Source organism: Vidua chalybeata, chromosome Z (genome assembly GCF_026979565.1).
Source record: "Vidua chalybeata isolate OUT-0048 chromosome Z, bVidCha1 merged haplotype, whole genome shotgun sequence".
Classification (NCBI taxonomy): Eukaryota; Metazoa; Chordata; class Aves; order Passeriformes; family Viduidae; genus Vidua; species Vidua chalybeata.
In genome coordinates, this window is record NC_071570.1 from 9,176,260 (window position 1) to 9,201,952 (window position 25,693).

The window sequence follows — 25,693 nt, forward strand, 5'->3', positions numbered from 1 at the left end:
AAACTGTGAGACAGTATGTGAGATAGGCTGTGCTATCCCACTAGACACGCTTTGTTTTGGTGCCAGCCCACCCAGCAGCTGTATTTCACCAAATGTGGCAGCCAACCCAAAATCTCACCCTGGGGAAGGCAATGCTGCTTTCCAAGCATGCAGAACCCACCCCTCCCACCCCCAGAAAACAGAAGCACAAGAGATTTGATAGAAAGTGGTTCCAGACTCTGCAGTTATGGCTGTTGCACCAAGAATGGCTTTCAGAATTGAGTGCTGGAGATGCTGTAATATCAACTAAGGGATATTAAAATACCTGTATTTTAAATAACCAACATACACACGATGACCATTAAACTCTTGCAAGAGCAGGAAAATCTCATGACTGTGTGACAGAACTTCATTTCATGTGAGATGGCAGCCTTCCACTGGTTTTGAGAGATCCTTTACAAGTTATGCAAGCTGTAGGTATGGCCTTATACCCCTGCAGCAGCTTTTTTTCTGTCCCACCTCAATGCTGGTGCTGTATGCAAAGGAAATTTAAATGCAAATTGAAAACAAAAAGTAAATGCTTCTCTTGAAAAATTTTCATGGCTACCAGAAAACAGTCTCCTAGATTTCTGAGAAATTCACTGACCCCTCTACCTTTTTTTCAAAGAAGGTGTTTACTAATTTTACACCTATTTCTATTTCCATTTCGGTCCATTACCCATATGCCAAGCATCAGACTGCAGCAGCTGGTTGGAAAATAGTATAATCTTTTTTAGACAGCTTAAAATCCATGGCTTACAATTATATAAAGGTAGACCCAGACTAGACATCATCAAAATATTAACTTCAAGGCAAATGGGATGTCAGGATGTCAGATGCCGTCAAGAACTCAAGTTTCCAGGACACACTCCAAGGAAATTGCTAGTTTGTTTGATGTCTTTCCATACCAGAGCATATTGGTAGTAGGAGACTTCACGTGGAATGTGGGGCCCCTCCATAGTACTTCCTGGAAAAAGCTGTGCTACTTCTCAAGCTGATAAGAATATTGTACAACATATGCAGTAATTAATGGATTGATCACAAAAAGTCAATGTGGTCTGGCAGGAGAGAGCCAGAGACCACACAAAGACAAAAGGAGGACTGCTGCTATTACAGGAGGCCCAGACTGAAGGGCTGAATTGCTATCAAAATGCTTGTTCCTTGGGCTGCTAAAGTAATTAGTCAATTTCAAAAGCAGTGTCCACAGTGAAACTGACCTTTATGATATGTATCTTCTCTATTTGTTACAGGCCACATTCAGCCTGATAGAGAAAAAAAGTCTATTCCAGCTTCTCCTTTTGGTGGTACCTAGCAGCAGCAGCTTCACAAGGGTGTGCAAGAATTCTCACAACCTGTAGTCTGATAGCACATTCCTTATGGCAAAACTTTTCAGCATTAAGCACCTTACAGGGTTTATTTTTCAATGACAAGTCATGTCTTTGTGTGTGTTTTCCCATTCTCATTAAAAGTTTCTCTCCAATCTATCCAAAACAAAACTGATAAAATACATTATTTCCCTCATCTTTGAATCTACAGATTCTCACTTTGTCTCCTTTCCCCTTGCTGAAATCTAAAGTTTTGCACAGTCTAACTCTCCTGTTTCCTGTTACAATATTTCACACTGTACCAGTATTTCATGCTGTTATTAAAGGCAACAAAATTTTATAGTAGCACAAGTGCATGCCAACAACTCTTTTGAGACATCAAGATTTTGAGACATCAAGAAGTGCCCTGGCCAGAAATGGAAGCAGAAAATTAAAATCTTGAAAAATTCATGAACAGATAGTTTGAAAAATACCAAACTAGAGCAACTTAAAATTAGAAGTAAAATCCTATTTTTTTTTAATTCACAAAACATGTTTTATTTTTGAACTTTTACATTTTATATTTGAACTTTTAATTATATCTTAAGAAAAATTTCAAAACAGATCATCTATAAAGTGTAAAGCCATATGCTTTTAAAGGCTTTTAACCAAAAATCCCCCCCACAAAATAACCAAAAAAAACCAAAACCAAACCATCAAAACAACAATCCCAAAACCTCATTTTAAACACACAAATCTTAACAAATCTGTTCTTGAAAGCAATTTCATTTTCCTAAAAGGGCCCTCTCTATTAAAAAAAAAAGGATTTTTTTCTTGTTTACCAAACTTCTTGGCTCTTCCTCCTTCATCTTGGCAAGATGCTAATGGTTTCAGAAATACTTAGCCTTTCCTGTTTGTAAATGTTATAGCTATCATTTTATCTATCCTTTTAGGGCACTATGGCTTAACCTTGCCCAGACGGATGATGCCTATTCTGTTGAAACTTGTGTCCTCCATCCCAGCCTTATGATTTGCCTGCAGTTGCTATATGGCTGAAATTTAGGTTGGAAGCTCCTTGCTGAGCCTCCCTCTTTGGGATTAACCCAGCCTTAGTGAAGGAGCTGCACAGGCTTGTCGGGGCCACCACCTCCTTGCCCACCTGCCAGTGTTAATGAGGACGTGGTCCACTCCTTTCACAGCCTTTAGTAAGTGTCTGTCTGGTGTTGTGTGTAAAGTGTTCATGCTTCTCCTCAGAGCTATAAAATAGCAAAATATTTTTCCTAGAGGTAATAACACATATAATGGACTTTTTGATGGTTCCTTTAATTTTATTGTTATATTCCACTGGATAACTTCCAAACTTATTGTCACAAACAAAATTGTGATTTCCTTTCGATCTCAAGAATTCACACTTCCTTTTTTTCCCCCTTAAATATCTCTTTCAGGTAACATGTTTCCTATAATTCCTTTCAGTCTGAATCTAGCCCATTCATTCCATAATTTAAGTATTCCAAGTTCTCAATTACCTACCTGGACTTCCACAAACTCCTACAAGAACTGTGACGCAAACTAACATTGATAGAAAAAGAGGACATTAACCATGGCAGCATGGAGTGCTAACCATGCTATTTGGTCTTTTAGAGTCCCAAAGCTCTCAGGGGAAGTTAAGTTTTGAGTGGATTCAGTGCTGATGATTCATGGGACACTCTGGATTTCACAGCCCTGAAAGGCTGCTGGGAAGGGTATGTGTGAACTTGGTTGTCTTTAGGGAAGATGACTTGGAGCTGCAGGAAGGCCAGGCCTGGGGCTGGTGCTCAGCCATGCTATTCCCATGCAGAAGATACTGCACAGCATGACTCAGTCCAACACTCTTTTCCTACAGTGTGTGCCACTGTTACATCTCCTGCCTCATGTGATCCTGATGCAATTCCAATTACATCACCCACATCATGTAACAGCTCAGCAGTAGATAACAGTAAATAGAGCTAAAATGAAAAAATCTGATTCTCATGTTTAGTCACCCTTAAGGAACTTTTGAGACTAAATTAAAATTTACTAGGACAGCTTTCTTGTGCAAGTCTATATGATTGCTTTGCAATCATAAGTACACCCAGCTATTAACCTCTGCTCCTACTCAAAAAGTTTTTTGGCCTGTTTCCCTTGGTTTTCAGTTTAAATTTATCTGAGGGGAGGTTAGGGAGATGAGTGGTTTAGGATTAAGCCTTATGCTGCAGCAGAACTAAACTCTGCCATGAGAAGCAGATTAGGGTTCTCCCTAGACCACAAAGGCAAAGTGCTTAATGAAAACTCCTTGCAGCATAGATAAACTCTTTAAGAATGTGCATATTCTTGTCTGCATATTCTTTTTTTTAGTTTTTGGTTGTAAGCCACGGGACAATAACATAAATGAACCACTTTACATTACTAGACTTTGGACTGAGCTTGAACACAAGTCAAATCAGGAAGAGCAAACTTGCTACATGTTTTAAATCCATCTCGAAAACACAAGATCTAGGCGTCCTAGATGAAATATTGACCTTATTTTACTCAGAACAGCAAGGCCATGTATTTCAAAGCAATTAATTGCACCAATAAAATCCATTGGTGGATCCAAAATCCATTGTGAGAGAGGTTGTTCAATGTATGACAGCTTAGTCCAAACTCTTCCTTTTTGCTGCATCTCATGCTGCAATTGCCCCTAAGATAAATTATCTTGCTTATTTAATATATGTATCTCATTACTTCACCTGAAGTAAAGACAGAAACTTTCCATATGTACTAGACCACACCTACCACACCATCCCTTTGACTGCAAGGGATGCAATAGCTTGTAACTAAAACTGTAGCCATCTCCAAGACTTTAAACATGCTTATTGAGTTGACAGGAAATGCATCTTCAGGACAGCATTTACTTGTCAATTGTCTTCATGGGGCTAATTAACTATTTCCACTAGAAATAACAGCTCCCTTGTAAATTTCCCAATTAAATCTGTAGTTGCTTGGAACAGTATTAGCACAGCAAAGACTTCCTCTAAGCAAGCCTTCTGGGAGTCTTCCATTGACCTTACCCTAGTTGTCAGCTGAACCAAGGACTAGGTAACACATTATGCAATTCAGAAGGTATCCTCATAGCTGCTCACACGGAGGGAGAAACCCTGTTGAGAGTAGCAAATCTGCTATTCATAGCTCTGAGCACACAGCCAGTTATACATATTATCTCATTTATGTCTTTCTGTAAGAATACATAAACCAGTAAACCATTTTGTTATACCCTGCAGTCAGCAGGGAACCTCAGGCAAACCAACAATGAGATTGCAGACTACAAATTCTTGTACTCATGTGGCATCCACATAGTCCCCAAACACAGAAAGAAGGATGATTAAACAGGTAAGCGAAAAATCTTTGAAAACCCTCTATCTGTTTTACTTTTTTTAGGAGTCATATGGTTGGAAAATTCTTAACACAGAGAAAAAGACTGTGAGTGATGTCAAAAAGAAGTTTCTAGTGCAGGTCTATCAATAGTGAAGAAACTGTGTATTTATCACTATCAACAGTGAAGAAACTGTCTGCATTTATCTGTCAATCCACAGCTCAAGTACGCAAATTTGTTTCATTTGTTTCAAAGGTGTTAATTTGATGCCAAGGGATCTTGCAGCCCATCTCCTCTCTTCTTTCAGGCATAAAGGGATTTATGACAATCTTAAATATCCCATGTAAGTCCTCTCTCATACTGGTGGTAAGACTTTGTTAGCAGTTGTTCCTGTCAATTGTCTATTACAATTTTAAGTCGTTTTCTAGCACAAGTAGACCTAAAGAAAAAATGCCCTCTTTTATAAAGCTACATACACTCTGTGCTTGAGGATCATTATCTAGTCTCCCTTCAGTCTTCTTTCCCTTTACAGTTTCCAATTCCATAAATTTGCCCTCACATGTGTTATCTCTAATTTCTTTACTTTGGATTTTATTTAGACAGTTTTCTCTTTCTGGAAGTCCAGTGTCCAAATCAGGATAGCTGTGGGTTGAACACAATGCATTTTAAACAGATGTGGTCCGATATCTCCTTGGGATGTTTACCTTTTATGCAACAGGGTGACATTGTTGACCCATTTTCAGTGTGTCATCTGCTGTAAAAGATAGGACTTTTCCAAATAATTTTTTTGTAACTGGTTTTGCTCATGTGATATAAATACTAGATTTATTTCATACGACTCCTTCCACAGGTTTACTGCTGCAGTGTCCTTAATAAACTGCATCTTATTTTTCGAAACCATATCCAGTTTACCACAATCATATCAAGCTCTAACTGCATCCCTAGGTGGAACTCTGGCTCTTCTCACTGGAGTAATACTTGAACCTGTCCAACATGCTCTCTACTCAACTTTACAAGTGATTTGGAAAAACACTGAGAGAATGCAAAGCAGGGTGGGCTGCAACAAAATCACACCCTTCTGGCTCTACACAACGCAGTTAATCAGTACACTTAGTACTTGGTTTCCTAGCTGGGCACTCCCTTTGGAACAATTTTGCTAGGTTCTGTCCCTTCAACTTGTCTATCAGAATATCACCTACTTGTCAAGCAATCCTACTGAGAGATCAAGGAAACTGTTGTGCACAGAGCCTGACATGCTGCCAGGGCAGAAAATTAGACAGATTTGAAATCGTTTGTCCTGAGAACATTCATTTTGTCTGTTGTTCATCCCTGTATTTATCTTCTTGGTATTTCTGTCTGAGTATTTGTTCCAGCACTTTTCTAGGAATTGAAATTGTAGTCAGAGCCAATAACATCAGTCTTCTCTTCATTTGTGGTTTTTTTTTTTTAAGATGTGGACTTTCATTACCTGTTACAGCCCCCTGCCTTCTGCAACAAGGACAGACGTTCCTGAAGGTGCAACTCTGGGCTGGGCACAGCCAGTCCTCCAGGTTCAAGTCAGGTCCAGACAAACTGGAAATCTCTGCCTTAGCTAAATATTTTCTGTTTTAGTCTGCCCTCAACTCTTACTTCTCTACTGCTGAGTCAGCTGGCCTTTCTGGTAAAGAGTAAACCATGACAAGCATCAGATATTCTAGCCTTGTCAGCACCATCTAGCTTTTCCTTTCCACCCAGTGATGGAAACTTCTCTCACTCTGCCTGTTACTAACACTGCCCTCATAGAAGACTGTTCAGTATTCTCACTTCAGTCCATTCTTGACCAGTCCATGCTTCAACTCATGCCTAACTCTTCATGCTTTTCCCTCATACATATTCTTAGTAGCCTGAACATTTGCATCTCTTCTATCTCCAATTTCATAGTAAGTATATAGATTGATTTACTTGCTACAATTTCCAGCCTCCCAAACTGCCACAAGTTGAATCAGCATTATGTTTGTCTTATGGGATTATTAACTCTCACTAGCATTTTCATTTTCACCTTTAAACAAATTTTCTATGTCTTCATGCCTGCGTATTTTCCAAGCACAGTATTGTCTGGCTTTCCAAAAGCCTGCTGACTTTGCATTATTTTCCTACCTCCCCCATAAGTCAGTCTTTTGCCAAACATTCTCACCCTAAATATTAGCATGTTGCTGTTCTTTGATAGTTCCTCCCTCTCAACTGAAATTCCATGTGAAAAAGACCTGTCTCTTTGGGTACTTTTCCCATCCTTCACATCAAGTAGTCCTCAGACATAAATTATAGTTAACCTCTACTCCAATATACTTTGGTCAATTGGTTCTTCTCCCTCCCCCATCAGCCCTTCCTTACCCTACACCACACAAAAGACATGACAGCATCTCACCATGCAAAAATATTCCCATTAACTCCAAGAAAACCATACTGGCCTTGTGGCATTTTTGTTCATCATATGTACCTACTGATCCGAATTGGGCTGGTGAGCCAAAGTGTAAAAGGGAAGCTCTCTGACACTGTCAAAAGTCTGTGCATCTCATGAAAGTGCTAAAAGCTTTGTACATATATTTCATCTCCTTCGATGTGGTTAGGGACTTTAAAGCTGTGCCTTCTGACTGACTGTGCCTCTAAAGCATAAGGCAATTGAAAACATGTCTGATGCTCCAAAATGAGTGCTCATTTGCAAACCTCAGTCCAGCTGAAGTAAATTGTGCTTTTTTAGGAGACTGGTAGATAAACAGACATCAAACACAGCCTGGTGTACTTCTGAAAAGAAGCAAATTGATATCTTCCACCTCTCTGCAAATGCGGAATTAAAAGTTTCAAGACTAGAAATTGCAAATTCATCTGCTGTGGTAAGACTTCAAGGAATATATACATGTCGTTTTTCTTCAGTATAGAAAGAAGTGGGGCTTTTGCTAGCAAGGGGAATATTTAACTTTTTTTTCTGTTTGTGTATTTTCATACTAACAAAAAAAAAAAAAAACAGCCTGCCATTTCTAATTTTCAAAAGCACTTGTCTATACATGTGCTAAAATTACCACCTAAATAAAATACCACAGTGTTCCTCACAAGAAAAATCATGTAGTTGTCAGGAGCAGTGAATTTTATGAGCTTCTTATAAATACAAAAAAAATATATATATATATAAATTGATTTCTTGTCACCTCCTTCAGATTTGCAAGAGGGCCTATTCATTACTTGCTCACACCACAAATTGGGTTTTATTAGATAACTACTTTCATGTCCTTGTGTTAGTTATATTTAATTTATATGCACTCATTTCCTGAATAATATTTTTAAAAGGCTTGATTTGTAGCCATTCCTCTTTGTACTATAAAAAATAAGCAGGCTTAGCAAAATACCAAGGCCCTGCAAGATGTTAGTTTGTCTAAATAGCTTTTATCTGAATATCAAAGCAATGTTTTGCCAATGTCCCCTCACAAAGGTAGAAAATTGCATCTCTAAAAGTGCCAGGTACAGAACCTTTCTATTGCTGGGAAGCAGGTGGTCCAGCATCCCTGGAAACTCAGTGGAAAATACCTGTCCCTATTTCAGAAACTCTGCTGATGAACTGAAGCACTTAACAGCTTTGACAGCTGCCTCAGAAATGGAGCAAAGGGGCAGCTTCTCTCTGGAAGGCACCAGCCAGGCTGGCCGTGCCATACGGGTAACACGTGGCAGGCTTGTCCTCAGCACTACCATCTGCCATCACACAACAACAGGGGAATTTAGGCAATTAATTAATGAATACTTCCTTTAAAGGTTCTTGTAGTGCTTTTTTCTCCTCTACCCAGAGTAAGTTTATTAACTCCAGCAACCTGGCCATGTGCCAGTTTGGAAACGATCCTGTCATCTGGTTTGTGTTTTTCCTGCACAGTCAACTGCATGCAGAAAACTTCTTCATTTTGTGGCTTAGACCCTGTCTCTAGAAAGATTTCTGTCTGTTCAGATGCTGATATTGCACCTGGGAGTAATGAGGTAAAGGAAGTATGGTACAGGTGCAAAGGCCCTCAAGGGACTGATTTCCTAAAGCACCCAAACCATGTTCCCTTTAGCAGTCATAGTGGTCACTTTTTGTCCTAGGAAGTACTGCATTTTGTTGCTGGATAAATGGACCCCTTTGCAATAATCCTGAAAAGCATCCTCTCAAATCAAGAGCAGCATAATCTTTATCTTTACAATGGTAGTAATGAACATACTCTGCTATACTTACACTGAATACACATTCTTCAAGATTTTACATGTAAAAATGAATGCATTGTCTTCTCTTGATACAACAATCCCAATTGTCAGTTTAGAGAGCTGTTACCTTTTGACAGTGTCAGTTTAATTTTACATTTGAAGCTTGTTGGAACTTCTGTAATTCAACTATTTGTTTATTACAAATAATTGGCTTCAGAGATTACATTCAACAAAACCTATTATGGTGAAAGAGGGTGACTTCACCTTAGGTTAGATTAGATTAGATAAAACTTTCAGAAGAAATTCTCTACTGCGGTGTTGGTGAGGCACTGGTACACAGAGAGAAGCAATGGATGACCCATCCCTGGAGGTGTTCAAGACCAGGTTAGATGGGGCTCTGAGGAACCTGGTCTAGTGGAAGGTGTCCCTTTCTATAGCAGTGGGGTTGGAACTAGATGATCATTAACATCTCTTTCAACCCAAACTATTCTGTGATTCTGATTTTTTTTTACTGACTGTGCAGAGAAACAAGACAATACTGCTTTTTCAAACTCCCTTTTCAAACTGTCAAGGAATAGGCACAATGGTTTGCCATGCACACACCTTGGCACATACAGCGCCAAGAGGGAGGCAATCTACCTCCTTTCCTCTCCACAGCACATGGCCATGGCAAATGCTTCTTGATTGAGGAAAAGAAACAAAAACAGAAACAAAAACAGGAGCAAAAACATGTCTAGAGAATAAAACATCACTGCACGTTGCAGAAATATATAAAAACTGATTTTTATTTGATCTTGTTTACCTCTAAGCTCCTGAAACTGAATGCCAGAATGAGTACAGAGAGTGCTCTCCAGCTGGCCTGGACAATCTGCCAGTACACTCCCTTCTGAAGGGCATGCTGCCACCCTGTCCCACTGCGACCCTATTCCTTCAAGCCTCCTGCTCATGGAGTACCAGCAATGTGCCTGTGAATATGTGGCACAGAGGACTGTCATTTGAACTCCAGGTGAAATCACCGAGCTCCTTCAAACTTTCCAACATAAGAAATGAAGGTGTTTGGCTGCAGATCACAGTACTTAGTGAAGGGAAAACCTTTTTGGACAGCTATCACCTAATCATAAAGTGAAGTCTATGGTCTGCCAATGATAGTAGAGGGGAGTTTATGCCTGAAAATAGAGTATTTATATTTCAAGTGCTTAAAATTGTTTGCTTTCTTTAAATCAGCCTTCCACATGGAAGTAAACCCAATAGTATAATTCTAAATTCATCTGTCTCCCTGCAGAGAGGAAGATTTACTATGGCACAGTGCCTGTTCAAATAAGCATTAAGTTGCAGTCAGTGCAGTTTACTATGTGGAGCTGCTGTTCATCACATGTCTGTGATCATCACATGCAAGGAAGGCACAAGAGTATATGCAGAGACACAGGATTACATTTCATTGCCAAAAACTCAGCTTGCAACTGGGCAGCCTAGGAGTGATGTTGTGAACTCAGTGCTTTCCCTGTCTCACTGCGGCTCCAGATGTGGGGCACCCAGAGGAACCAGGGCAGATATTCCCAAGCTTCCGGCATGATAAGCCAGGAACAGTTATGAGGAGTGTTGATTTAGAGGCACATATCTAAGGTGTTCCTGTGGGTCTCTATGATCACTTGCCATCAGGGCAAGGGAATCATCATGAAATCAGTGCCAGAGGACACAGACATCTTGTGCAGGCAAAAGAGAATGCATACACAGGCTTTTTTTTAAATGCTGTAAGCTAATAAAATACTACTCGGGTTTACACTTCACAGCAAAATACCCAATCTTTTGACAGAAAATCCAGCATTGTTCTTTTTCCACAACTTGGAAATACATAAGAAAGAAAGATTCTGACAGCTGCAGATTTCACACATGTCAAAGGCAGAAACCATGCTCTTACAGATGGATTGCACAGAAACACACCTTTTGTTAAAAGACAGAAAATTAAAGGAACATTTAATCATGCTCTGACAGGCTTCTTAGCCCAAGGCTAATACCCTGAGTCCCATAATAATTCCTGAACTCATACACTGGCTTATAGCAGGTGGCCACAGAGGTCTCAGGCAGTGGAAGTGCATTAATTGTGGGGCCAACTCTCTAGTTTAATAAGAAACATGTTAATACTACTCCTTGCCATAAAAGCAATAATAAGCAATGCAAGCACACACTCATAATTATTTTCAATTGCTGTGAAAATAGTCCCTTAGCAGCTCACTCTGAATTTTTTAAGTGCTAAGCCATCAGCTGTTTTTCATCTTTATAAAATAAATCAGATCTAGAAATCGTTTTGGAATTAATATTTATTGGAAGCAATTGTTCCAAGAATTTCCAAGCACAAGGATTAGTCACTTCAGAGATGATCAAGAATTTTGATAAAGCTGCTCTTTCCAAACTTTTAGATTGGTTGGATCTTTGAACATTTTCAAAAATCTTATTCTTAGTCTGACTTTAGACATCATAAGTGTGAGTAAATATATCTTTGTCTTCTCCTTCCACATTTGCCCCTAATAACCCTATAGATTAGCTTTTATTCTCAGGAGTTGTTTTAGAAATCTTTATTTAGAATGTTTTAGAAACAATACATAATTTCAAGAACATGGAAATCCCCATTCAAAACAAAAGTAAATTAAGAAAATAAAAAAAAAAAAAAAAGAAACTTGAAAGACACCTTCTACATGGGTTAAGCAAGTACTCATGAACTTTAAAAATGAAAAAAAAAAAGAAAGAAGTAAGCTTTACATTTTTTTGTTCTAAAAGCTAAAAATACCACTGCTTCCCTTTGCAAGGATTTATTAAGAAATATTTGCATGATCCTAAATTATGTGAAGTTTCTAGTGTAAAGCAGAGAGCTACATATGACACATCATATAATCTCATTCAAGTACCTTGCAAACACAATAAAAATGAAGACTCAGAACCTTCAGGTTTCATTCATACTCCTCTGCACAGTACATCAACAGTGATTTTAGGCATGGCATTAGGAAAAGAAATCCTGTACCCTAAACTTCACGACCTAGAATCAAACCAATCACAAATGTGTAGGCTCCAAGCTTCCAAAGATTTGATTCCAAATTAGTGCATGCCCACACTTGGAATACAACCCTCGTTTACTGCAGCAGATGCCAGTTAGTAGCTGTGTCACATTTACATTAGAGGGGCCTTTTCTGATACCTGGCAGAAATCCTTGCGGATAACATGGAAATGGAATAGTTTGGTGTTTTCCTTTCCCTAAATGCGCACGCAGTGAGAGGCAGTGGATTGTCAAGTCAGAGATTTCCCCTACACCCTTCCTTTCCCTCAGCCCTACACAGAATTTTTTTTCAGCACCCCCTGCTGCTTTGAATCAGAAACAACACTTCTTCAGGATTCCCACTTCCAGCCGTGAATTCCAGATCAGCCTTTTATGGGAAGACTTGGGTGGCAATTTCTGACCAGCCGGAGCAGGGTAGGGTAGAGCAGGCAGCTGCTGGTCCCTGTACCTGCAGGTCTGCAGGCATCAGGTTGCAGGCCCTGTTGATCACATCACATCAAACTTTTCCCTGTTTCCTGACACTTCAAACGAGGCGACTCTATGTTTGGCAAGAAACATCAAACGTGGCAGGTGAGTTTCCTCAAGCCACTCTCTTTGATGACATCCTCTGAATGTTTTCTGGCTCTGTGTCCAAAGAGAATTCCTTTTCACCAGCATGCAAAGAAAAGTTTACATTTACATTTGGAGTCTGAATATTTCTACTACCTTTTTTCCTGGTGTGGGGTTTTGGGGGGATTTTGTTTGTTTGTTTGTTTATTAGGCTTAAAGGGTCAAGGCCAAAAGTAAATTAGGATGATTCTAGCAATTTTTCCCTTGTGCCGGTCAGATCTAAATGCTCTGAGTACTCCCAAGGAAATCAGTGCAAGCACTAGGGCTGGGAACTTAAGTTGAAACAATTCCAGGCTCATCTGGAGTTTGTCTCTTGTCTGGTCTGTAACCACTTGTTTTCTTTACTTAACATCACTGCCTATTAGAGAAAAAAGTTGTGTGCACAGTCTGAAGGAAGATGTCAGCTGATTTCAAAGCAGTTACAACAGCCTGTGGGTCTAATTCAGGTGCTTTCCCTGAGTTGCACAAGAACTCATAGCAATCTGACTCTCTGTGTCCTGCAAAGTCAGGAAGCTTTGCAAGGGAGGCCAAACATGAATGGCAGTATGCCCAAATGCTCGTGTTTATAGACGCCCTGGAGAACTGATGGTCTAGTGCACATGACTCCAAAAGCTGGCTCATCCTGCCTCCTCCTCAGAGGAAACAGTGTGCAGCAGAGCAGGCTCATACAGAGATGGTGCCTGCACTCCAGATGCAAAATGTGACTGTGCGAATTACATTTTCCATGCCTTTCTTGTTATTTCCTGCAGGAGCCACACAGCTAGCAAGGCAAGAGGCTTCTCTTCATTCAGGGCAGAAGGAGAATGCTATGAGCCCATTAGGTTTGTATTGCCTGTGATATGGCACCACTAAAATGGATGAGCACTGACAGCTCTGTAAAAGGTATTTTTCAAGTTATTTCTGACCTTATGGCCTGGCTAGTGATAAAAGCACAGTCTCATTGAGTGACAGCCAACAAACTATTGCTGGTCCCATCCTGCTATGAGCAGGGAGACAGCTGGCAGCACCTAAGATGGTGAAACAGCACATGAGGCTGGCATGCAGCACTCACCACTGTTCTTGTCCTGGCTTGGCAAAGCTCTGTATCTGCCTTACTCATATCCACATTTATGTCTGACATGAAGCACTCCCTTCTTGCCAACATAAATGGTCTGGGCTGAGGTAACACTTGTCATGCAGGTGAAATCCAGTAAAATCCTTTCAGAAACATTTGCTGTCACTTTGACAACTGAGACCCAGTAGATCAGAAGGAAGAAATGTGTTTACATCTTCATCAAAATTATTAAAAGCAGGTCCTCATTTAGTCATCTGCATAGACAAGCAGAGTCTAGCCCTGACAGTTTATTAGAGAGAAATCTTATGAACAGTAAAGACCCTTCAAAAGAAAATTCAAGGGAGGGCTGAATGCAGTATGTGTGCCCCCTAGGAGCTGTTATTTTTATGTTTTGTAATGTTTCTTTAAGAGTCTCGGGAGGTGCTGTATATCTGCAGCTCATCTTATACTGGGAAAAGGCACTAAACAAGCATGAAGTGGCAGGTGTAACTCATTGAAACAAAATAGTTCTTTATCTAATGTAACAGGTATCTTGATGAAAAATATGTATGTTTCGAATCTCATAAAATAGAATATTTCATTATATAGTGAGTGTAACCATACACCAGGATGTGATTTTCTTTGCATATTAATAAGTAGTAGTAAGTTCCCAAGTCAAACACCAACATGAACCAGCCATGTGATGGCTGCAAGTCCCCTCAGAAGTGAGGCTAATTAAAACACAGCAGCAATAATAGGGAGCATCACGTCCCCTGTGTCCTATCACAGGGAAACCCAATGCACCTTGCAAATCACAAGGCCAGAGAAGAAGATCCCGTTGGCTCCTGCACAGTCTCTGGATTTTGCAGTGGCGATACATGCTGGCCACGGCAGAAAGAGTACCCCTCCTGCCACAGCTCCTGCCCCATGCAGGGCTGAGTTAGCAGAATTACCTCTTGTGCATGCCCTGCAGTGATGCCCTGGCACACTGGATTCAATGGCCATGCCTCAGTCCATGACACATGAGAAGAACTGCTCCAAACTAGATAAATGTAGTCATCACAGTAGCCATCCTGACATGTCTCCCTGGCACCTGTTTCTCCAGAAGTCCCAAATTTGGGGGGTAGTGGAAATGATACAATATGTGTTGCTTTTCTGAGATGTTTTATATATATTGTAATCTAGAAGCAAAATATAAATGGGAGAAATCAAAAGCCAGTGAGCTCTCAAATATGTGCATGTTACACGCTGCCTTCCAATTCCCTATACTTCCTCCTTCACCTAGTAGAAATATGCCTTTTATGCCAAAAAAACCCCGCATAGCACCACCTCACACATCCTCTTGTGTTTCCCTAACTAGCATGTACCAAAGGTATGAGTATCTTTCTTTGAAATCAACCATTCAAAGAATGCTTGTCACCTGTATTTTTCAGTTGTTTGAAATGAATAAAAGATGATAATATATAATATACATAGTTTCTACATACAACTGAGAACCAATAATATCAGTTTATTCACTACTATGCTAGGAGGAAGAAAACTAAGTATTCCTTCAACATTTAATTTAGGGACTACAAATTCTTTAAGCATTATAGAACCATGGGGCCAAAGGTACTCCCCATGCCAAGGCACTGATTCAAGTCAGTGGAAATGCATGCAATAACTCAGATTTTGAAGCAGTGAAGCCTGGGCTTCTCTTCTTCTTCTTTTTGCCCCTCCTCTGGTCAGAATTTCTTGCCTTCTTTACCAGTGTGAAAATCTTTATCAGGCACCCTTAAATGGCTGAGGCACATCATCATTTCTCTGGCACTGGGTAAGTGCAGACACCCCCTTTTCAGCAAAGCTGGTGTGCCCCTGAGAATGCAACAATTTCTTCTTAGGGACAAAGGAGCTAGAACCTCTTTGGAAACATTCTTGTCTTTAAAAAAATATCCTTTAAGCTGTCATTTTCACATCAGTCATGCATAATGTTATGCTGAGTTAATAAATTCATGCTGATTAGTTTTTTCTGACTGTCCTATTTTCATTTCTCTTAAGGAAAATGCAAAATGCTGGGTCATAAAACCAAGACAGTTTAGAGAAGAAGAAAACAACTATTAAAGTGTTAATTTTGGATGTGCCAAAGAAATAATTTCCCAGTTGTACCTCTGCAGCATTTTTCAGCATTCATTTGCAGGGTAGCTGATAAAGCAGAAATCATCCATTTTGGAACAATGGGGCCTGTTGATAGTGGTTGCACCAAATGAAAATGCTATGTGTATTCCTGGTTCTTCTAACAGGTGGCTAAAGAAGAAATGCCATTAGCATGGAACAGTATTTGAAAATGGAACAAATGGCTTCCTTTTCAAAGGCTAGTCACTTCAGACTTCTTCACTGAAATGAAAGATTTTGATCCCTTAGAAAGCCAAGCACTCTAGTGCAAATTAAATGGTCCTTATAATTCTATACCCAGGCTTCATGCAGTGACTCTTTCCTACTGTTAACACATAGTTTTGTCAGAAGATAAGAGGGAGTAGGTATGCTTGAGGATGGTCATAGACTGCAGATCTTCCACAAAGCTTAGGCCCCTGCCTCCTCATAAGCAAAATGAGAAGTTCAGCAGGTTAAATCACCTGGACCAACCCACTAACCCATCTAAAACCATGGTGAAATAAAAAGACATGACACATGACATTGGCTAACTCTAGCAAATTCTGTACTTTGATGCAACTAACAGAAAAAAGTATCACAAGTATAATGAATCTGAATACCCTTCCTCATAAAAACCAATGTACTTTTGAACAAAACACTTTTCATATTCATAATCAGCACCAAGTTCTATAGGGCAAGATGGCCATTTTCTTCAGAATCTCTTAATCATAAACTGATATCAACAATCCTATTTATAGCCACTAGGCAGCAATTCTGAACTAAAGCAGGATGACCTTGCAGCTCTTTCAATCTGTGCATGCTGTCAGGAATGGAGGGAACAGATATTTGCTTGTGACAAAGTGACAGAAAAACTGGAGAAAAGTAAAGGTTGCCATAAGCAGACACATAAAATGCAAGAAACCATGCTGCATGCACTTTGGGTAGGACACATAATTAAAGCATTATCCCCTGTCTTTGGTGAGGAGCACAGGACGTCTAAGGTGTGGCAACAAGGCTTATTTTTATTGAGATTACTCTGCTAATGTATTTAGCAGTTAACATCTTAAATGGTTTCACACTTAGTTTTGCAATCTGTAGTTTTTATGCTTCTTCTGTAAGCATACACCAGCCACATCACCAGCACAGCATAACTACGGCATTCTCATCCTGGCAATGGGCTCTGGTGAGATACAGTCTAAAGGCAGGTGGGATTTACTATCCCAGTCAGATATGTCGTGTACTGGGATGAAAATAACTGTATGCATCATGCTACATTTATGATGTTGTCATTCTATCAGCTTTTCTTTTGTCAGAATTAAAAGGTAAGAAGAAAAGCATTGGTGAGGAGTGATGCAGACACGTAAAATCTCATAGAGAAGGTTTCTCAGCTCTGCTTCAAATCTAACCATTCATTGTTCATGCACAGTACCTGGATAGTAATTCATCGCTGGGCAAGGTACTTTGCAGGTTTTTTTATTACTACCCATTTTAACTTAATAATGTTTCACACACCCTCATGAAATTTCACAGGACTTTGTGTATTTGTTAACTTACAGCAGAAATCACTGCTGCCGGCTGTTTTCTGACATAATTTTTCCCAAAATAAATGTGTTGCATTTTATGACATTCAGATTTGATACAACAGGTCTGAGGAGAATGAAAGTGATTTTACAGGTAATCATGGGTTGTAAGGTCTTTCATAACTCCATTCCTACCATCACGATACAGGCACTCTGCAAAGAAGTCCCCTAATTCTGTTGGTCTCAAAAAGATAAATTGGTTTTTATACTGCTAAGATACACACTTTACAAAATTAGATTGTCATAGAAGAAAAGGGGTGGTGGGGGGGAGAAAAACAGCTAGATTTCAAAGGTCAACATTTTCTCAGTGGTGGAGGTAAAAGCTGTGTTCATTTGTATTTGAAAGTTATCAAGTATTTACAGTTATGAAGTATCTAATTAGAAGTTTTATGTACTGGAAGTATTTTGTTGGTTTTGGATATATTTTATCATTGCATATTGGTTTTAAGTATCAAAAATTACTGCACCTGTGACAAGTATTCATTATGTGCTACCCTTAAAGGGAAATGTAAGCATGTAGATGTGCAGCATTTGTGCATAAAAATACAGTACAGACATTATGTAAGTTCAAGTGCACAAGTTGCTAATTTTTTGTGGCTCTGTGTAAACACAGACATGTTAGACTTTCAAACTCCAGAAGGCACCTTACATACTCCAGGTCTTGTTACAGAAACATAGTTACCTAACAATTTTTTAGTCTTTGGGGGTTCTCTGAGATGTCTGAATAGGTTGACAGATGGTGCAAGACCTCTGTGCCCTTCTGGGAGCAACTGGGAGGCCCCCAGACAAGGCTCATTAGCATGTCAGATAGCACAGGATGACTGCATGGGGGGAATGAAATCCCAGCCTCCCATGTCCACCCGCCAAAATCCAGCTCTCCAACAACTGGCCTTTTCTCTTACTGACCTCTGATGCCCCGGTGCATTAAGCCAGAGCTGAAGGGCAGACTACTGGCACTCCACATTGTGGAGTGGGATTGGAAAGCAGCCATTCCTGAGCTGGAGAGCTTCCTGATCACACTGTATTTATAGGGGAAGTTAGTCTTGGAAGCCTCAATTATGTAAACAAGATTTTCTAATGAATCTCTTTCCGAGACAAACCTCTAGATAAGCCCTGAACTTTATTTTTACCTGTTACACAACTCAGAGTAAAGCTCAAATCCATTAAATTGTCTTGTTATGAACACTTACTGTTTAAACTTTGAGATGCAACATGTTTAAATCCCTAAGTGGGAATCAGGAAACCTTCTCCCTCTGAAGCCTCCAGACTGGCAAATAGCAAGATAATACATACCTGCTCTCTGTACAGTAACAGGCCAGCTGAAAGTGTAACATGTCTTTTATTGCATTAAGGTATCAAGGAATGAAATTAAAATGGACACTTATGTCAGCATAGCAAAGGCCCAAGACATAACTGCTCTAATTGGCTAGAAAAACTGAGCATTTAAAAGGCATCTCTTTTCTTCTACAAGTGTCTATGGTATGATATGGAAGCATATTTAGCCCTTCTACAAAAGAGAGTCTGTGAACCACGTCTTCTTGTAGAGATGGGTGAATGTCTCTACATAATGTTGAAAATTTTAACTGGTAACATATTACTGAGGGCTTCCAGAGAAACCCTGTTACTACTGTCAGTATTTTAGCATTAAGGACCTAGATTCCCTAAAACTGGGTTGGAACATGGTTGTACTACAGACACAAAAACAGACCCCTGTTCATTAAGGAATCCAACTCAAAAAACATGCACACTCAGATCAGAGCAGCAGACAGACATCCTCAGACTTAAAGCCATGGTCCTGCCTGATGCACCCTTAATTCTCAGCAGCCTTTAATACAGGACATAGATCAAGCAACAAGACATACTGAGGTTCTCATTTCATTGTTGTGGGCAGCTAGCCTGCTATGATTCCCATAAATGCTTGTTAGGGATGAACCTTTACACCATAAATAATCTGTAAAACCACGTCCAGTAGGCGTTCTGAAACAACCTCTCACCCAGAGGAACTATATTGTGAATTAAGATCACTCACAGAAACGTGTTAAAATCACTCTCTTAGAGAGAGTTAAAGTGGGCAATCCAAGTTTACAAATCTTTGGGCATAACTTAAATAGTTCAACACTGAAGTCCTACCTACTATGATTTCAGTTTCTGACTTTGTCCTCAGCAATGGTTTTGCCAAATTTAGAATGGTGATGTCATGTAAGAGAAAGTAAGATGTGGCAGGTTTCAGCTGAAGGGTCCAGCCATTCAGAACATGAACTCCATGAACTCCTACTACCTTCATGCTGCAAAGAAAATGTGACCCTCAACTACTGCTGCTCCTTAGAGCACTTTTGCTCCGAGGAGAGTTCCTTTGTTTCCCCCTTAGGCATCTGGGAAAGCATTTTTGCTGAAGTTTTGCCCAGGCTGAACACACTGAACTCCACAGAGCACAGATGAGCCAGATATATGTTAGTCATTTCACCTGTTAGCTAACGGCTGGAAAGGCTTTCAGTAACTGTAAGGCACCAGGACAGGAATGTGGTGACCAGCACAGCATGGCAAGGTAGTCCACAAACTGCTATGTGATCATACTGTCACATGCCTTGTGTGTGTGTGTGTGTACACGCAGGAGGGTACAGGAGAAGGGAGAACAGACAGCCATGAGATAAGTTTACAATAACAAACCAGCTTCGTAATCCCCTTCTCAGATTGCAGCTACCAAATTTCCTACAATCGGGTTCTGACTCTTATACAAGCTGCAAATTCATGCAAATCCTGAGTCACTGTTTGGCAGGGTATAGTGTTTTGGTGTACCCTGCTGTGGTTAATCACTACATCTGAAAATCAGTTCTTCTTTGCCTTCTTCAGGAAGGTGTTACAGAAAACCAAAATTTAAACACACAGCTCATTAGGAATCTGATTAAACACTAGCAAAGAAAATGTTGCTGTCTGATTGAGTCATTTGCATTGGATGTAATAGTTATTAATTCATAGGTTTTATTAAAACAAGTAAATCATTAAATTCATGGCAACACTATAGTAGTTGAAAAAAGACTCCTAGCATTACTGTTTAGATTCAGAACTTCTTTGTGTGAGAGCAGAATGGATTCAGCTGTGTTAAATTATAAAAAGTTGGAAAAGGCACATGAAAATTTCGCTTTTCTACACATCCAGGACATCATTATTTATTTGATGGAGAACTTAGGCAGGGAGCAAGAAACAAGTATTTTCAGAGGAACCTTCACTCAAATTCACAGACAAAAGAATGAGGAATTTGACTGGGATGGATATTTGACCTCATCTGCTCATGTGCTACACTGGCTTTCAAACATAGATGAGAGGGCAGCAAAAACTGCTTCAGTGTAACCCTAACCTATAGCTGAAACTACAGCCTGGGGCTCTCTGTCAACAAATAGGACCTGGTATCTTTTCCTGGAAGTTTTTTTGTAGAAGGATAGAACTCAGGCTACCCTTTGTCTCAATAAGATTTGATCAGTAATGTACTTTTAAGAAACAAACATTTTTTACAATACTACTTGTTTTACCAACATTTTTTTAACAGAAAAAGAAAGCAGGTACAGCTCAGCTAGGTGTTTGGAAAATAGCATCATCACCAAGGAGCAGTGGGCAGAAACCTGGCAAGAACACAAGCCTATATATTGCTTTTTAATTTCTTAAGTCCCACAGACCTTATTTATTATATGAAATGTCTCAATTAATGAAAATCAAACAGAAAGGACTACATAAAAAACAAGCTATCATGAAATAGCCATTTTTTCCCCCAGCATAATTTTCATATCTATCATACAATATTAATATCATATGGTGTTCCTTGCACACTCTTTCATTTCTGTGGTACTTTCTAAAGGCAGAAGCCATACGGGACAGGAACTTATTAACTGGCCAATAAGATGTTTGTTGTTATAATTTTGTGAACATTGATATCCACAGTACATTCAGTAGCTCAAACAGAGCCATATTAACATGGGTAACCCCTCCACACTCAAGATGGCCAGTGAAAGATACTTTCCCCAACCTCACTATCCTACACAAGTTTGAATTCATTTATTCTGTCAGAACATAAACAGATATAATGGTGGCCCAGTCTGCCCCTGATCTCATGCCAGGTACATGAAGTCCTTAGTCTCTAGACAGGGAGAGAAGCAGTATCTCAAGCCACACCACAAGCCCAGAGACACACAGACAAAAGGACCAGTACCCCTGGGCAGGTTGGTCTGGTGCTGCACACTCTGGAGGCTGCACAGGCACTTTCCAGCTGCTGGAATCAACATAAACAGCAGCACACATTTGCAGGCTGGCCTCCTTCACCAATCCTATCTCATGGAGGTAGTTCTGTTGCAGTTTTAGCTGTGTAAATAGGGAAACATTCTTCCAAATGTTCCATTAACCATTTCATTTTTAATATTAAAATTGCCTGTTTGGATAGAGGGGAACGGGCAGTAGAAGAGGGTTGTGCTAAATAAACCTCTGCATTTAACTGCACTGATACACTACACTAGGCTAAAGTGATTTTGTTACTATTCCCATAGGGAGAGTAGAAAAGTCAGGATTTCTGCTCATATTTTAACCACTCTAGTTTGCAGCATGTTCATTCAAGCTGTTGATCAAGGTGGGTTGTGCAGTTACAGTACTCTTGAAACTCAGAGCAGCTGCACACTTTATCTGCTGCCACTTCAGAGGAGGCAGTGAACAGTACTTGAAAAGTTGTGGAAAGCAGTAGCTGCTTTTGAATACCTCTATTAGACCTTCTTAGGCTTCTCCACCTTAAAAACAGCAGAGACATCTGCAAAATAGTCCACTACATTTAAACACCTCATCTAAGGCCATCTGTTTGAAAATTTTGCTTAAAATAAAAAGTTTGTTTAAATAGGTTTGATTAATTTAACAACCACACAGCCACAAAGAAAAAAATATGTTTACAAATGTCTATTCAGAATTGTTATGAAGGCAGGCAAGACCAATCTGAATAGTAAACAAAGTAAATATCCTCTGATCTCACTAATGAGAATCAAAAATATGACACACATTATATTGCATAACATTGTTCCAGTTACACTGCTAAGGTCTTTATCAGGATGCCAGTTAAGATGATCTTCCCATCTCTTCCATACATGTGCTCACATATTGGTCTGACCCCACACAAGAAAAAACTACATTTGAAATCCCAGCTGAAATAAATAGAAATGTCATAGCAGAAAGGCTGAATGTAAAATAAATGCCAATAATACAGCAAACCTGGGTCCATTGGTAAAAGTTGTTTTAAAGGACTGATTGTTTTTTGCTATTTGTTTCCTGACTTTTTGCCTTCCTCCTTTCTTCAGATTTGCACTTTTACTACTGGTACAAACAACTGTCTCTGCCATGCAGTTACCATAATTATGTTACTACCAAATCATTCTTCCCCCTGGTTTCCTGGGGCTGCTCTCTAGTGACTCATTGTCACATCATGCCTCAGAGTAATTAAGTTCTTCCTATCAAACCTGCTAAGAATTTTTGGAAAGGTGAATCAGAAGACATCCTCTCCATTACTTAAGTATCCCAATATTTATTTCTCTCATAGATTAGTTATCATCCCTCTAGTAATGAAATTAATGTAAAGTGAGTATCAAAGATCATTGTCAGTTATTTGTACAGCAGCAAGTAGCAACCACTTGAGAAGAGAATGAAAATAACTACTCCTCGACTGTTGTAATTATTTTTAAAGATCCATGCAACAGTCTTGCAGTGCCACTGAAGAGCCTTTGTGACACACAACACTGTAAGGACTGTCTGTCCCTAGCCCTGCAGGGTTCAGCTAGATTCTCATGGGTATTAGATACTCTGTTTTACAAAATCTCAGTGGAAGAAGGTGGAAACTTTGGGAGGACTTAGACTTTTACAGGTCTTTTAAGATCTCCTGAACTCTGTAGGAGGGGGAAGCAGGGAAAGACAGACAGAGACAGATGGACAGACAGACAGAAATCTGGAGTAGAGGAAGGTAAATATTGCAATTAGTTTTTCAAATAAAGAAGTCATGCACAGATAGTACAGATGAGATGTTAAAAAGTGGACAGTACTGATTTAAACATTCAACAATATGATGGAAGAAGCTCCATTTTGTTTCAATGGTCCTCAATTAGAGAAGCAGGATGAATTTTTCAAAAGTCAGCTATGGTCTTATGAAATAGTCCGTGGCAGAAATATTAACTGAACCTAGAGTTTGAAGATGCCCACTAACTATATTCCATTACCTCAGAGTTTTATCAAGTTGTAGACTGTTTTTTATAGGAAAAAAAAAGCTTCTGTAGGAAAATTTATGACTGCTATTCAGCTTCTTCCTGCCGTGTGTTACTGACAGAAAGCCAGAGAGTATCTGTAGCAGTGGTTGTGTGTCATCTATATGAAATGGCTTATCCAATAAGAATATCATTACAATAGTAATGCTTGTGGCTTTGCAGGGATAGTTTGTTCTGTTAAACAATTTACTTAAAATGCAAAATCTGTTCCAAATGCGGATACAATTTTGTAAATAACACTGCTACTGTTATGTAATTTTGTGTGATTTAATATCTACACAAAAACAAAATCAACAGTGGAGTTTACAGTTTCAATTCCACTGATACCTTTGTTGTTGCATTAGAGTAGCCTACAGTCTTCTGGTCTTCCACAACTCAATTTTAAATTTCTAATGTTATTCAGCTTCATGATTTTCCATGCTGATATCCACTAACATTATGTCAGAAAACAAAAAACAAAAAACAAAAAAAAAAAAAAACAAAAAAAAAAAACAAAAAAAAAAAAACAAAAAAAAAAAAAAAAAAAAAAAAAAAAAAACAAAAACTTGTTACAGTGTCATCCCTTGCATATTCTGTGTAAGTTCATCAGACATAGATTCATCTTGATTTGAAAATTTAGCATGATAATGAACCTCCCATCAAAATACTGTGACAACCAATAATGTCACCAAAAATGAACTGTATTTTGATAATGCAACATGAAAAGTTTGTGAAGGTTAAGAGGGCATATACAAAATTAACCTCACCTCTGGAGCAAAACATCCTGAAGAAATGCAAAGCACTCACTGAAGGCCAGGGAATTGCAAGCTGAACAGTATAGACAGACTTGAGCCATCACTGCCCTTGTCTTGGTCCTGCTAGGGCAGTTCTGCTTTTCCAGGTCTCCTTGGGGTGCTGTGCAGTGTCTGTAAGCTCAAAAACAGTTGTTCCACAGCTCTCTGTCCAAAATAACAAGAAATTACATCACAGTCCAATAGAGTATTTTTTGCAGCATGATGGAGGGATCTGGAAAATAAATATCCCACCAGCAAAGATTAAGAGTAGAACAAAAAACTGAATCAAAGAGCATGCCAAATTGACACTGCAGACACATGAAATGAATCAAACAGATTCCTTAGCACAAAACCAAAACCTTAGCTACCAAAGTCCCTACCAGAAAGCACTCTGATTGGTAGCACGTCCTCATGCATCAGTCTTCAGTATTAAAGGAACAAAGCTCAGAGCTTCATAAAATTCTTCATTATCAATTAATGTAAAACTTCTGTACATGTCATATAGAGTAGCCTAAAATTATTTCACCTGACTTCTGACAAAATGGTGTGAAATGCCCTGCATGAGCAACCTGTAGAGAGAGCTTCTCTTTAGATACATGTTAGTGATCCACGGATGAAGGGAGAGTTGCACCGCTCATTCTAAGAAAACATTTACACAGAGAGTCACGGAGCCTCTTTAAGACTCATGAACCCCCACTGATCACCTCTAAGGCACCCAACATTCAAAAGCTTATATTGAGAAGCTTAGTGAAAGTTCTTAATATCTGTCTTATAGACCTCTAATTAGGTACCTATGTCAGCAGCTACAACCCACTTGACAGGCAATGGAGAAGAGCCTACCTTAAAAGAGAAGTATCAGTACTATGTTAGGTCAGAATTTCATGTAACAGAATATCCTCTTCCCACTTGTGGTCATTATTTTATTAAGGATAGTTATGAGTACCACAGAACATGGACATCCCAGATCCTAGCACATCATGGAGTTCCATTACTATCTCTGCCCCAGCAGGAAAGCTCACCATTCTCTGCCTCTCCAGCGTGGTTACTACCCTTCAGCTTATTTTTCATCTGTGCTTTCCCTGTACATCTAGACTATTTATCTAGTGCATTTCAAAGACCTTGCTGAAGGAGTTTTGCCAAAAGCGTTTCAGAAATCTGGGTAGTTTGTATCAAAAGGTCTCTCATAGTTAACATGTTTTGGCAAATCACTTCAAAGAACACATAGGTTATTGAGGTAGGACTTCCCTTTGCACAAGTTAGTATTAACTCTTTGCAAACACATCGTATTTGTCCGTGTTTACTCTTTCCATTCCTGTCTTACCATTTCTACCAGTTTTTCTACTATGCAC